Source organism: Arachis hypogaea, chromosome 19 (assembly GCF_003086295.3).
Source record: "Arachis hypogaea cultivar Tifrunner chromosome 19, arahy.Tifrunner.gnm2.J5K5, whole genome shotgun sequence".
Taxonomy (NCBI): Eukaryota; Viridiplantae; Streptophyta; class Magnoliopsida; order Fabales; family Fabaceae; genus Arachis; species Arachis hypogaea.
The window spans coordinates 102535211-102540064 of NC_092054.1; the positions used below are offsets into that span (position 1 = coordinate 102535211).

Consider the following 4854-nt stretch of genomic DNA (forward strand, 5'->3'; position numbering starts at 1 on the left):
TGCACAAGCTGTGCTGGCACTGCGAACAGAGGGCATGAATGAGAGTGTGCACGCGCACAAGCTTGTGCGCACGCACAGGACGTGATACACAAAGGATTTGTGCGCACGCACGGATGCCCTATTTCTCAAAAATTTTTCTACCATTTCTAAGGTACTAGGCCTTAGCTCAATCAACATTTCAACCCCAAAAATACAAATATGCAAACATTCATGATCCACAAGCAATTTAACCAATCTAACTCAAAAATCTAATCCAATCCTATATAAATCAATTCTATCAAAAAGCAATTAAGGTAAAGAACTATGAACAAAAAGAGAAGGGTTAGAATAATGTTACCATGCTGGGTTATCTCCCACCTAGCACTTTGGTTTAAAGTCCTAAGTTGGACTTGCATGAGTTCATTGATCATTTTGAGACCTCTCCAAGGAGAAAAATCTCCAACTCATTGGAATCACTTCCTTCTTCATGTTCCGTACTCGGCTCAATCACTTGATCTTCAATTAGGTCACAACCAAAGATAGAGTAAACTTCAAGAGTAGTCTTCTTACATCCATTCAAAGTGAACTTTACTATTTTCCCATCGGCTTCAAACGAGTAAGCTCCCGAAAACGCATCCAACTTGAATCGAGACGTCTTCAAAATGGTCTCCCTAGGAGAATAGAGGATGGCTTGTCCGAATTAATTGGAGGGGTCTCCAAGATATGAAAATCAACCAGGAAGAGTAACCCTTGGATATTCACCAAAACATTTTTCGCAATCCCTACAACCGACACAATGCTTTTGTATCTTGCTCCAGGCCTCTTCAATAGTGACAGACTCAATATCTCATAGATAGGAAGGGGGCATAATTCTTACACAAGTGCCCAAATCACACATGCAATCCATGAACTCCACACCGCCAATCACACAAGTCACCAAACATGGACCGGGATCATTACACTTTTCCGGAATGAGAGAAGAAATATAGTCATTCACCGGGCTTTTGTTTAGCTCACCAATCTTGTCCTTGTGGGTGCACACATCCTTGAGAAATTTGGCATATTTTGGCACTTGTTGAATTGCTTGAAAAAGAGGAATAGTAACTTCCATATTCTTAAAAATCTCCACTATGTTGGGGTCAAGGTCTTCATGCTTCTTTGCCTTTTTAGCCAATGTTGGGAATGGAATTGGTGTAGGCTCTTCAAGAGGGTTCTTCCTTTTGGGCTCCTTGACCTTCATTAGTTCATCCTCACCTCTTGCAACATTTTCTTCCTCATCTCTCACCACTTCCACTTCTTCTTCTATTTCTTCATTGTGGGTCTCCTTGCTCAAACTTGTAGGCTTAAGACCAACTTTATCTAACTTGGTACTACTCCTAAGGGTGATAGCATTAATGCTTCCCTTTGGGTTTGGTTGGGGTTGAGAAGGTAGGCCACTAGAAGTAGAAGCTTGATGGGCATTTTGGGTATTTGAAGGAGAAAGAGTCAAACAGGATAAAGCTTCGGCAATGGTTGCCATGTATGTTTCTTGCTTCTTATGAAACTCCCTTTGCTCTTGCATGAAACTTTGTAGTTCATTATTCATGTAAGGTTGGATTGGAGGGGGAAGTTGATTATTTTGGGTGAGGTTGGGCCAAGTGTGTGGTGGTTGGTATCTTCCTTGATGTTGAGAATGTGGTTGTTGATTGGGTTGGGTAGGATGTGGGCTTTGTGGTTGATATGGTGGGTAGTAATGTTGTGGTGGTTGGGGGTAAGATTGTTGGCCTTGAGGAGGTTGGTGATAGTAAACTTGTTGGTTGGAATAGGGTTGAGCTTGAGATAGTTGGTTCCACCTTTGATGGGAATTGTCTCTCCATCCTTGACTTTGGTTCCCTCCATAATGATTAGATCCTTGATTGTAGTTGGACCTTTATGGGTAAGAATTCGCTACTGCCAATGTGTTATCCTCTTGGATTTGAGGGCACTCATTGGTGTAGTGACCATTGCAAGCACAAATACCACATGATCTAGGAGGTCCTTCAATTCTAGGAGGTTGAGGTGGAGGAGATAGCAACATTTGTGGAATTTGTTGTCCTTGAGTGAGTTATCTTAACATGATTGTCATCTCTCCAAGTGTCTTAGTCAAGACGGCATCACTGAAAGGTGAGACTTCACTTATAGCTCTTGGTTAGGGATTCCTTGTCCTTAAATGTTGAGTTGAGTCTGCCAAATCTGCAATGACTTCCCAAGCTTCTTCAGTGGTCCTGTTCTTAATGAGAGATCCTCCACTTGCGATCAAGAAGTAGCTTGTCTTGAGGGATCATCCCTTGGCAAAAGTAACTTATGAGCACCAATTCATCAATGCAGTGGTGAGGACAAGCTTTCAACAACTTTTTAAATCTTTCCTAATATTCATAAAGAGTCTCTCCATCTCTTTGCATAATGGAAGAGATTTCCTTCCTTAGACAATCCGTCTTTTGAGGCGGAAAAAAACTTCTCAAGAAACTCCTTGTGCAACAAATCCCAATTAGAAATAACTCCCTCAGGTTGAGTGTAGAACCATTCTTTTGCCTTTCCCTCTAAGGAGAAAGGGAAAGCAAAAATCATAATCGGTATCTCATCTGAGCCATGTCTTCTTGCAGTAGAGCACACCACTTGGAAATCCTTCAAGTGCTTGAGAGGATCTTCTCCCGGTAACCCATTATACTTTGGAAGCAAGTTGATCATACCCGTCTTGAGTTCAAAGTTAGCATCTAGATCTGGGTACCGAACTTGTACCGGTTGCAAAGTGATATCCGGGGCTCCGGCCTCCTTTAAAGTAATTCTCCTCGGTGGCTCCGTGATAAACCACTATTTCATGGTTTATCTTGTGCTCAATTGAGTGGTTTTTATTAACTCTTTATCCACTTATTCATATTATTTGCATGGTTTTATATTTCCTTCCTAATTATGTGCTTTGATTGAAAATATGCTTCTTTGATCTTATATTTGCTTATTATTAATCCTCTCTTATTACCATTAGATGTCTTGATATGTGTGTTAAGTGTTTTCAGAGATTACAGGGCAGGAATGGCTCAGAGGATGGAAAAGAAGCATGCAAAAGTGGAAGGAATGCAAGAAGTTGGAGAAACTGCTAAGCTGTCCAGCCTAACCTCTCTACACTCAAACGACTATAACTTTTGCTACAGAGGTCCAAACGATGCGGTTTTAGTTGCGTTGGAAAGCTAACGTCCGGGGCTTCCATTTGATATATAATATGTTATAGTTTCCCTGACGCTAGGCGATGCAACCGCGTGATCCATGCGGCCGCGTCGCAATGACGAAAAACCAGAGTGGCAAAATTCGAAACCAGCGAATTCTGGACTGTTTCTGACCCAGTTTGCGGCCCAGAAAATACAGATTAGAGGCTATAAAGTGGGGGACTGCATCCATTCAAAGGAGGCTCTCATAATTCACAATTTTAGGAGTAGATGTAGTTTTAGAGAGAGAAGTTCTCTCTTCTCTCTTAGGATTAGGATTTAGGATTTCTCTTAGTTTTAGGAGTGCCTCTAAATCCCAGGTTCAACGTTCTTTTTACTTTATAATTCTCTTTCTACTTTCAGATACTCTAATGCTTTTATTTGTACTTGACTTATCTTGCCCAATTGGCTTATGAACTTTTACATGTTAGATTTTACTCCTTGGAATGTATTTTATCTGAGGTATTCCAGATATTTGTGATTTTAATTTAGCTTTCTACATTCTTGGCTTTGGTTAAGAAATTAATAACTCAGGAGTTATCCAACTCAACAGCATAATTGTTAATTGTTATCTTGCCAATTGAATTGATCTTCAAATCCTATTTATTTCCTAAGAAAAGATTGGGATTATTGAAGTTCAATTCAATTGGCAAGATAACAATTAACAATTATGTTGTTGAGTTGGATAACTCCTTAGTTATTAATTTCTTAACCAAAGCCAAGAATGTAAAAAGCTAAATTAAAATCACAAATATCTGGAATACCTCAGATAAAATACATTCCAAGTAGTAAAATCTAACATGTAAAAGTTCATAAGCCAATTGGGCAACATAAGTCAAGTACAAATAAAAGCATTAGAGTATCTGAAAGTAGAAAGAGAATTATAAAGTAAAAAGAATGTTGAACCTGGGATTTAGAGGCACTCCTAAAACTAAGAGAAATCCTAAATCCTAATCCTAAGAGAGAGGAGAGAACCTCTCTCTCTAAAACTACATCTACTCCTAAAATTGTGAATTATGAGAGCCTCCTTTGAATGGATGCAGTCCCCCACTTTATAGCCTCTAATCTATATTTTCTGGGCCGCAAACTGGGTCAGAAACAGTACAAAATTCGCTGGTTTCGAATTTTGCCACGCTGGTTTTTTGTCATTGCGACGCGGTCGCATGGATCACGCGGTCGGGTCGCCTAGCGTTGAGGAAACTATAATATATTATATATCAAATCGAAGCCCCGGACGTTAGCTTTCCAACGCAACTGGAACTGCATCGTTTGGACCTCTGTAGCTAAAGTTATAGCCGTTTGAGTGCAGAGAGGTCAGGTTGGACAGCTTAGCAATTTCTCCAACTTCTTGCATTTCTTCCACTTTTGCATGCTTCCTTTCCATCCTCTGAGCCATTCCTGCCCTGTAATCTCTAAAAACACTTAACACACATATCAAGGCATCTAATGGTAATAAGAGAGGATTAATAATAAGCAAATATAAGATCAAAGAAGCATGTTTTCAATCAAAGCACATAATTAGGAAGGAAATATAAAACCATGCAAATAATATGAATAAGTGGGTAAAGAGTTAATAAAAACCACTCAATTGAGCACAAGATAAACCATGAAATAGTGGTTTATCAACCTCCCCACACTTAAACACTAGCATGTCCTC

General features: G+C 39.7%; 1 non-coding gene across 1 annotated transcript; it reads left to right on the top strand.

The window, feature by feature from the left end:
* Positions 1–2319: 2319 nt before the first annotated feature.
* On the top strand, positions 2320–2426 carry LOC112781222 (small nucleolar RNA R71). The gene has a single exon (XR_003192012.1). It is a non-coding gene; the product is annotated as a small nucleolar RNA R71 (small nucleolar RNA).
* The last annotated feature ends 2428 nt before the right edge of the window (positions 2427–4854 follow it).